The 10,774-nt window shown below is 41.1% G+C and overlaps 1 protein-coding gene and 1 pseudogene across 4 annotated transcripts in view; one reads left to right on the top strand and one right to left on the bottom strand.

The window, feature by feature from the left end:
- The window catches only part of LOC102848606 (collectin-11-like), a 96,044-nt gene that overhangs the window by 70,910 nt on the left and 14,360 nt on the right, over positions 1-10,774 (bottom strand). The gene's annotated exons all lie outside the window — the stretch shown is intronic.
- LOC102873175 lies at positions 2-1,442 on the top strand (annotated as a pseudogene).

Genomic DNA, 10,774 nt, shown 5'->3' with positions numbered 1-10,774 from the left:
TAATGGACTGAAATCCTGTGTCATTGTCATCCGGGTTCTGAGAGACCTGTGCACCCGTGTGCCCACCTGGAGTCCCCTCAGAGGATGGCCTCTCGAGCTTCTCTGTGAGAAATCCATCGGCAAGGCTAACAGACCCATGGGTGCCGGCGAGGCCCTTAGGAGAGTGCTGGAGTGCCTGGCGTCGGGAATCGTAATGCCAGATGGTTCTGGCATTTATAACCCTTGTGAAAAAGAAGCCACTGATGCTATTGGGCATCTAGACAGACAGCAACGGGAAGATATAACACAGAGTGCGCAGCATGCGCTTCGACTTGCTGCTTTTGGTCAGCTCCATAAAGTCCTGGGGATGGACCCACTGCCTTCTAAGATGCCCAAGAAACCAAAGAATGAAAATCCAGTGGATTACACCGTTCAAATCCCCCCCCCCAGTACCACCTACGCCATTACACCCCTGAAACGCCCAATGGAGGAGGACGGAGAGGAAAAGTCACCGAGCAAGAAGAAGAAGAAGATTCAGAAGAAAGAGGAGAAGGCAGAGCCTCCCCAAGCAATGAACGCTTTGATGCGATTGAACCAGTTGAAACCTGGATTGCAGTACAAACTTGTTTCCCAAACCGGGCCTGTGCACGTCCCCATCTTCACAATGTCAGTTGAAGTAGATGGGAATTCATTTGAAGCCTCAGGGCCATCAAAAAAGACTGCCAAACTGCACGTGGCTGTTAAGGTCTTGCAGGACATGGGTCTGCCAACCGGCGCTGAAGGCAGGGACTCCAGCAAGGGGGAGGACTCGGCCTGCTGTGGTGGCCCCTCCCCCTGTGGTGGAAGCTGTCTCCACCCCCAGTGCTGCCTTCCCCTCAGATTCCACTGCTGAGAACGTAAAACAGCAGGGGCCAATCCTCACCAAGCATGGCAAGAACCCTGTCATGGAACTGAAGGAGAAGAGGCGCGGCCTCAAGTACGAGCTCATCTCTGAGACCGGAGGCAGCCATGACAAGCGCTTCGTCATGGAGGTTGAGGTGGATGGTCAGAAGTTTCAAGGTGCTGGATCAAACAAAAAGGTGGCAAAGGCCTATGCTGCCCTTGCTGCACTAGAAAAGCTTTTCCCCCGACGCCCCTCTTGCCCTTGATGCAAACAAAGAGAGTGTCTGTCCCTGTCAGAGGGGGGCCCAAATTTGCTGCTAAGCCACATGACCCTGGCTTTGGAATGGGTGGTCCCATGCACAATGAAGTGCCGCCACCCCCAAACCTTCGTGGTCGGGGACGAGGAGGAAACATCCGTGGACGAGGGCGAGGGCGAGGATTCGGTGGTGCCAACCACGGCGGCTACATGAATGCTGGTGCTGGCTATGGGAGTTACGGGTACGGCGGCAACTTGGCAACGGCAGGCTACAGTGACTTTTTTCACAGACCGCTACGGCTATCATGATTTGGGGTCTTCCTAGAGCATCTAAAAGTATTGCACACAAAATCAACTTTTTACTCCACTTTTCTCGAACTCCAAACCCAAAGTGTCCGTGCTGTGTCCCTGTGCTTCACTGGGTTTCTCAACCGTGGCTTTTCACCGCAGCTTGTCTGAAACTCTTAGCCTGCAGAATTTAAGACAATGGCAGTTTTTATCGTGATTTGCCTTTGAACTTGGTCATATTGAAGTTCACAATAAGTGGAAACACTTTTCAGAGAATGTATCTTTGTGCAGACTTGCACAGAATTCTAGAGCCAGCGTTGTTCCGCATCAAGGCAAAAGCTCACCTTTGCTTTTTATGGAAAGCATTACTTTATTTAAGAGTCAGATAATGAAGCATTTTAATCTACCTTTGTCTTAATTTACAGCAGGTTTTGTATGAATTTTTAACCTTTTAACAAAATTCCAATTCTGGTTGATGCCTTTGACAGTAATGAAAACTATTTCATCACATCTGAGTCTAAAGTAATGGGCTTTTCTCTTTACATGCATGTAAAACACTGGGGAGCTGGAGATGATGTTAGCCTCTCCTCCCTTTTGTAAATGCTCTGGTGGGTTATTGTTTGGGGATGCGATATTTTGTGGCTGGTTTAGCTGGAGAGTGAACTTGAACTCTCAAAGGTATCAAAAACTGTGCTTCCATTATTAGTGCAAGAAATCGACAGGCTGTAAGAAGTAGAGAACGTGAAATTTGCAAGTCCTAATCACAGGTGCAATTGCATGCGATTCTGGATTTTTCTTGTTCAAATGGGGCTTTAAGAACTGTTTCTCAAGTGGAAGGAGCCTGGTCTGTGGCCCCTCTCCCAGTGAGGAGTCGGCAGGCAGCCCCCATCAGACTCCAGACTAGCTGGGATCGCTGCCCTCTTCAGCTGAGGGGATGCCGAGCCTGGCTTCTGTGCGCCAACAGGGACCTTTGACCTTTACAGAGATCCCCTTTCCTGGTGGGAATCCTGGTGGAGATGTGTAAGATTTTGGATCTGATCCACAATTTTTTTTCTCTTTTGTTCTTATGTTTGCAAGAAAGCCTGCCTCTGTGTTGACTTGCAAGATTTTGCGTTTATTCAGGCAAAAACTGGTCGAAATGGTTACTACAAAATTTGTTTCCAGGGGTTTGAAACATTCAGTGACACTTTTTAATATTTTACTTGCATGATGTACTTTTTTTTCCTTTTTCTTTTTTTTTTAGAAAGTTATTGTTTGAGAATAATGTCTTTTGATACCAGGAAATAGTATCCTGAATGACGTTGAAAGCTCCCCCTACCCTTTATTTTTTTTTAATCAATACATGTTAAAGTAACAAAAAAAAAAACCAAAAAAGAAAAAGATTTACAGCCTCACAGACCCAATAAGGAGTTGTAGTCTGTTCAATAAGATCCCTAAATTGAATCCACTGCAGTGGATGGTAGTATATCTGTACACTTAATAACATTTAAGAATCTTAAGAATCCCATCTGGGTGTTGTTTTTTTTTTGAGGCCATATCAGTGTAAGATGTGTAGTAAGTACAAGTATTTTGTGATATAAAAGAGCAGAGTAGCACAGGGAAAGAGAAGTACAGATGTGGGAGACAGATGCTACACCACAGGAAATTGCCAAGGGACTAAAAAACAAAAGCTTAAAAGAGACACGGCCCTTTCTCCAAAGCTAACAGAGAGCGTTCCCTGAGCTTGTGCTTGGAAGTCAGACTTCTAACCTCCTACCCTGTGAGAAAATAAATTTCTGTTCATTAAAGCCACCCACATGTGGTATTTCTGCTCTAGCCACAAAGATAACTAAGATGTCCACATGGAACACCATCACTCTGCTCCTCTAGGGTGCTTTCCTTGCAGGGGTTGACTGTGACCAGGTGAGTAAGTCTACTGAGTCTGTGGTGCACATGCCAGGTTCCTTCAGTTCTCAAACCAGGATGTACTCCCCCATCCGATATTTAACACCAATACTGATTATATTTTAGTACTCATTGTCTAATCTTTGCTTTAGTTCTTAACTTGTGCAGAACTAAAATGGGCAGGGGAAATGGATTCTTTATTGAGTCTTACAAGGTTCTCTTTACTATTGTGTCAGAACCAACTCATAGCTGACCCTCCAGGAGGTTTCCAAAGCTGTAAATCTCCTAAGAGGAGATTGCCCATTTGTCTCACTCGGAGCCACTGGTAGACTTGGACCTGAAGAAAGGCTTGACCTTTGGGTTAGTGCAACTCCCTACAGAGCACTCCATGTCCCACACTTACCACTCCTGGGGCATCCCTATGAGAAACTTCATACCTATTACCGCCACTACCCACCACTGTTGAGTCTACACAGACTCATAGGAACCTCCACTAAGTTTCAGAGGCTTTGAAACTTATCAAACTGGAATAGACTGTTCATCTTTTTCCCTTTGAGCACACAAGGCATTCAAATCATCAACCTTTTGGTCATCAGCCCACCAGCGTACTTTCCCTTAAAATTCACTTTAAATTACTTTATTCTGACTCACAGCAACACTCTTTTGAGTTTCCATGGTTATAAATCTTAAAAGGAAGAAACTGCCCATCTTTCTCCCATGGAACCTCTGCTGAATTCAAACAACATGAGAACAAACAGCACTACAGTTAGCAGCAGAAAACACTACAGACTATACTGCCAGAGCCAATTCTACTTAGTATATCTAAAATCCACCTACTTCTCCTTCCTCTAAAACTAGTTTTCCTGATGAATTTCCTATTTCTGTTATCAATAAATTGCATTTTTCCAGATTCCAAATCTCAAATCTTGCCTGGTTTTTCTGTCTCCTTCACTCAGTAAATGCAATCATGTCTATATAATGTGCCCTGCCATCTCGTATTCTCCTACTATCTACTTACAATCTGAGTAAGTTTTCAATATTTTTTACTTTCCTATTTGTATGAATGGAACATACAACTTGTCCAATCTAGTAGACTGACACATTTTTTAAAAATCAGTACAGTGATAAAGAGAAATGAACAAGATGTGTTGGTGGTGCAGAAAATGAGATCATGGAAGAAGCTAGAGATGGATATTAAGGCCCTCTACCTGCTCTCCTCGCTCTACACAATACTAATATAGTTTGACTAAGACAGTAGTCAAATTAAGTCATTCTTCTACTAAAATGGCACCTTAAAATCCAGTATGCTTAATTTAATTATAAGAAAGATCCTTCATAACAGAGTTTTCACCTCAAACTTCTGAATCTTATAGTATCTCTGCTTCAAATGCCTTAAAACATTAACTCAATTGTCCAGATCTCACTTGACTCTCTCCAAGAGGTTTCCTGATTCTCCACCTGGGACTCTCTTTTCGCAGTGACTATAATAGTCTCAGTCATTTTTATACTGCCTTATTTATTCTTTTACCTATTATACTATGCCTCCTATGACAAATTGCAGATATTGATATTAGGAAATTTCTATTCACAATTATGTATCATTTGCAGGCCAATATGCAAATAAAGTTAACTTCCCATAATTCTCACACACTTTAACTCGGTGATGGGATAAACAATGATTACAAATTCCTCAAAGAAATCTCCAAAGTTGATAAGCTGAATCAAAAGAAAAGACATTCTATTTAAATTTAAAGTGGCAAGAACTAGAAAACAGCTAATACATCACTATGTCCCCTGCTCTGTCATGGCTATGATGAGTTTATTAAGCTACCAGATGAAGAATTGTGTCTCATTTTTGTAAATTGGTATCTTTAAAATTCATACACAACGAACCTTGAATATACAGTTTTCAAATTATACTCCTTCTTGTTCTTGTTGTTGTTGTTGTTGTTATGTGCCATCGAGTCTTTTATAGCGACCCTATGTACAAGAGCTCTAAACACTGTTCTATCCTGTGCCATCCTAGTCATCTCAAACACACTTATTCCACCGCTCCAGTCACAGAATTGATCCATCTCATCGAAGGTCTTTCTCTCCTCCGCCGCCCCTCCACTCTGCCAAACATGATGTCCCTCTCCAAGGACCAGTCCCTCCTCATAACATGCCCAAAGTATGTAGGATGGAGCTTCAGAATCCTTGACTCCAAGGAGCATTCCGGCTTCACTTTCTCCAGGACAAACCTGTTTGTTCTCCTAGCAGTCCATGGTATATTCAACACTCTTCTCCAGCACCACAGCTCAAAGGCATCAATTCTCTTTTCTATCAACCCTATTCACTGTCCAACTCTCTGATGCATAGCACATAATTGCAAAGACTATAGCCCGGATCAGGCCCGCTTTCGTCTCCAGCCTGATGTCATTGCACTTCAGTACTCTTGAGAGGTCCCTCACAGACGACTTTCCCAATACAATTCATCTCCTGATTTCCTGGCTGCTTTTACCAAGAGTGTTGATTGTGGAGCCAACCAAACTAAAACTGTTAATTATATCAATCTCTTCACCAACCATACTGATGCTGCCAATTGGCCCAGTGGTGAGAATCTTTGTTTTCTTGATGTTGAGCTTCCATCCATATAGGAGGCTGAAGTCCTTGACCTTCTGCAGCAAGGGCTTCAGGTCCTCTTCAGTTTCAGCAAGCAAGGTTGTGTCATCTGCATAATGCATGTTATTGATAACTCTTCCACCAATCCTGATGCCACATTTCTCTTTGTACAGCCCAGCATCTAGGATGATCTGTTCTGCATACAGATTGAAAAGATATGGAGACAGAATACATCCCTGAAGGACACCCTTCTTGATTTTGAATCATGTAGTGTCTACTTGCTCTGTTCTGACGACTGCCTCTTGGTCCAAGTATAGGTTTCGCATTAGCACAATCAAATGTTCTGGGATTCCCATTCTTCTCAGAGTCAACCACAGCTTGTTGTGACCCACAGTCAAAAGCCTTTCCATAGTCAATGAAGCACAGATAGACATTCTTCTGGTATTCTTTGCTTTCTGCCAAGATCCATCTAACATTAGCTATAATATCCCTAGTACTGCAACCTCTTCTAAATCCAGCCTGTACATCTGGCAGTTCTCTGTTGACATATTGTTCCAAATGTTTTTGGATCATTTTCAGCAGAATCTTGCTTGTATGTGATATTAATGATATTGTTCGATAATTTCCACACTCTGTTGGGTCACCTTTCTTTGGAATGGGAACAAATATCGATCTTTTCCAGTCAGTGGGCCAGCTGGCTATTCTCCAGATTTCTTGGCACAACTTAGTGAGCACATCCAGGGCAGTGTCTGTCTGTTCAAATATGCCAACTGGTATGCCATCAACTCCTGGAGCCTTGTTTTTTGCCAATTCCTTCAGAGCAATTTGAACTTCCTCCTTCATCACCATAGGCTCTTGCTCATATGTCATTTCATTAAATTCTTCTGTGTCAGACAATTCCTTCTGATACAGTGACTCTGTGTATTGTTTCCATCTTCTCTTGATACTTCCTGCATCATTTAACAGTCTACCCACACCCCTGACTTGAATTTGTTTTTCAGCTCTTTCAGCTTAAGAAACGCTGATCGAGTTCGACCCTTTTGATTTTCTGACTCCAGCTCTCTGCACACTTCATTATAGTATCTTGCTTTGTTGTCCCAGGCTGCCTTTTGAAATTTTCTGCATAGCTCTGTGATTTCTCGGTTTCTTCCTTTAGCTTTGGCTTCTCAGCACTCTAGTGCAGTATTTAGAGTCTCATCTGACATCCATCTTGGTCTTTTCTTCTTCCTCAGCCTTTGTAATGATCTTTTGCATTCTTCATGGATGATTTTCTTGATATCCTCCTCATTTAGCCTACGCTCATTGGTGTTCAAGGCCTCAAAGCCGTTCCTGAGATGATTTTGAAATTCGAGTTGGATAGACTTAAGATCAAATTTTGGTTCCCGTGGACTTGATTTAATTTTCCTCAACTTCAGCTTGAACTTGCATATGAGTAGTTGGTGGTCTGTCCCCCAATCAGCACCCAGCCTGGTTTTCACTGCTGATATTGAGTTTTTCCACCGAGTCTTTCCACAAGTGTAATCTACATTTTTTTTAAAAGTTACAGTAGCAATACTTGCTGGAACACTAATAGTCTAGCAAGGAATGCCAATTAATAAAATGAACTTACCATCAACAGTCAGCAGACATTTGAGGAGTACCAACATCATGAAAGATATATAGCGATAGAGAAAGCAGCACCAGTGATACAATCAAAACATGACTCTGCTATATATATATTCTTAATATCCTTATGGAGCTCTGGTGGCCTAGAGGCAAGAAGTTGTCCTGAAATCTTGAAGGCATGTGGTTCGAACCCACCAGCCGCTCTGCATGGGCAGTCTCCTCCTATGCGATTCTGCTACAGGTTCAGCTATGGGTTGGTTCCAACACAATGGTAAACAACAAAAGCAATATCCTTATACAATGTGGTTTGGGGAGACTAAGAAAAAAAGAGGGGATAAATAATGTACACGACATTGAAACAGACAAGGGAGAGGGCTGTATTAAAAGAATATATGATTAGGTTTTATTGGCATGACAAGACTCCAGAATAAGAGCTGCATAGTAAAGTGGTTGGGGTGGGGTGGGGTGCTGTACAACAATGAAGGAACTTTTTTCCCAAAGGGAAAAAGCAAGCTGGGGTGGAGGGAGGGCAGGGAGGAAAATGTGCACAATAAGTGAATGGAAATCCAAGTTCTTTATAAACTTTCATTAAAATCTCAACTTATCCCCCCACCTTGAATGTCTGTTTTAATTGTCCAATTGCCACAGTGCTTGTCAAAGCCAGTTCTGATTAATCTCCTTTGTCAGTGTGCCCTTTGCCATTCCCTATCACTCCTCCCTGAGAGAGACTTCACCCTGACTCATAAGGAAAAGGGGATGGCGTATTCTCTTAGCTACTTCCTGCTGAAAAGGGACGCTGTGGGTTTCAGGGTGAAGATCTTCTCTCACTACTCTAAAGGGCCCCTTTGGCAGTAGGAAACACATAGACTATTATGGAGATTGATTTTGGAATTTAGATGCACTGTTATCAATTGTGCTTAGCCGTACATGTTCATATCCTTGAAGATGTATCATGGAAGTGTTGCAGCCTAGAAGACACAAATTTAGCTAACAAGTTAAAAGTACATGAGTCAAAAATTAAAAAGCAATAATATTCCAGGTAGAGGTTCTAATAGTGGCATAAATCAAGAAGAACGAACTGGGGAGGAGGGTAGAGAAAATAGTGCAACAATGAATGAATGAAAACCCAAAATCTCTGTAAACGTTCATTAAAACTAGTAAAAAAAAATCTCAACAAAAAAAAAAAAAAAACAAACCCCTAATTAAAAATAATCTCAACTTAAAAAAAAAGCAAAAAGTTCTACTGCAAAAAATCTATCATGCATTAATAAGCATTGTATTTGAATAAATAAAATGGCATTGTATCATTTAAAAAATCCTTATAAAAATAAAAGATAATATTGCACCTCAACAAGATTAAACTCAATACAAAAGAACAAATCAAAAATTTTATCAATGAAAGTAATCTTTGAAACAAATCAGTGATTAGATAAAATGATGAACAGAGTAGACTAGTGATAAAGAGCTAACTAAAAGAAGCAAAATACTGACATAGAGAATTTTCTCACAAAGTAGCACACAGAGATAAGGAACTAGAAAGTGTTTTTTTTTTGTTTTCACTTAAAAGTTGAGAATTGGAGTAAAAACCATAAATTCTAAAACTCATTTTGTAGGAATTCCAGAAAGAGAGAAAAGACATTTGAAGATTTAATAGCTGTGAAGATTTAATAGCTGTGAATTTCCCGGTGCTAAGGAAAGACATGAAAGAACACTATGAAAGTGCCCACAGAGTACCAAAGAGGAAAAATAAGGGGGGAAATAACTCAGACATGTCAGGGTGACATTTCAGAAAATGAAGAATAAAGAGAAAATTCTATAAGCCACCAAAGAAAAATAACACTTCTTTAAAGACTGCCTGTACAAGCTTGAGAATCAGACTGGCATCAGTATTCTTATTAGCAACAATGGATACAAGAATAAAAACAAAGCAATAAGGACAACGAAAAGAGACCTAATTTAGATTGAGAAGTCAGAAATCCTCTGACGCTGATGAGCAGGATTTCGACAGGCAGAGAAAAGGGGGGAAATGTTCTGAGTAAAGGGAACAGCCAATGCATCCGAGACAGCACAGGCAGTGAGGTGAGCCTGGAGCAGCAAACACTGCTTGGCTTTTACTTTTAAGATCATGGGAAGCCATCAGCTGCTTTATGTGAACAAACAGTATGGTCCAATCTATGTGAATAGAAAAGGAAAAGCGGATAGAGAACAGTAAATATACTATTGCTGTAGTCCAGACAGAAGATGCTAACCGACACAAGAATAGAAGAATGTTTCTTTGACCCATTATCATATTACAGTAATCTACTTCCATTTCTTATCTCTTTCCTTGACTGGAAGTTCCTCATATGACTGAATCTCCCAGGGCACCTGGAAGAATGCTTTGAACATACCACCTGCTTGAGCAATACTTATAGGAAAATTAATACTAAGCACATTCACCAGCTTTTCTTTTACTAAATTAAGTCCTGAAGTTTATAGGCTACATTAATTCATTTTTACAGTGTCATTTTCAAATAAATCACTGTATGAGGAAGGGACTCTTGACATTACAATTAGGAAGGTACAGCTCAGAGATTCAAGTGACTTGCATGGGTTAATACAGCTCAGGTAGCTGATATTCCAACTTGAGCCTTTTCACCATAACTTCCTTGTACATAGAAAATCTTAATTAGAATAGGACTAAAGCGACAATAAGCACTAACTAACTGCCACTGCTACCCTCATCTTACAAAGAGGAACTAACTTAGAAGGTCCCATTCATCTATTTTATCCTCTTCTGGCGGTAGATTTTCCAGGTTGCTTGGAAGACTGTTTATATTGTAGATTAGGACTTCTAGAGTTCTTCCAAACTTTTCTTTAATGAAGTTTACAGTCCTTGGTTTTAGTCCTAGGTCCATAATCCACTTTGAATTGGTTTTTGTGTATGGAGTGAGATGTGGATCTTGCTTGAGTTTTCTGAAGATAGTTTTCCAATTTTGCCAGCATCATTTGTTTAAAAGGGTGTTGTTTCCCCACTTAACTGATTTCAACTCCTTGTCAAAAATCAGTTGACCATAGGGAGATGGGCTGATTTCTGGATTCTCAGTTCTATTCCATTGATCTATATGTCTGTCATTGTACCAGTACCATGCTGTCTTGACCACCACAGCAGTGTCGTAGTAGGATTTGAAATCAGGGAGTGCACCACAACAAGATAAAGGTAAATAATCCAATAGAAAAATGGGCACAGGATATGAACAGACACTTCACCAAAGAAGATATTCAGATGGCCAACAAGCA

Source organism: Elephantulus edwardii, unplaced genomic scaffold (assembly GCF_000299155.1).
Source record: "Elephantulus edwardii isolate Elephantulus edwardi_28Jun2011 unplaced genomic scaffold, EleEdw1.0 scaffold00025, whole genome shotgun sequence".
NCBI classification, from domain to species: Eukaryota; Metazoa; Chordata; class Mammalia; order Macroscelidea; family Macroscelididae; genus Elephantulus; species Elephantulus edwardii.
This window is presented reverse-complemented; position numbering and strand designations above follow the sequence as displayed.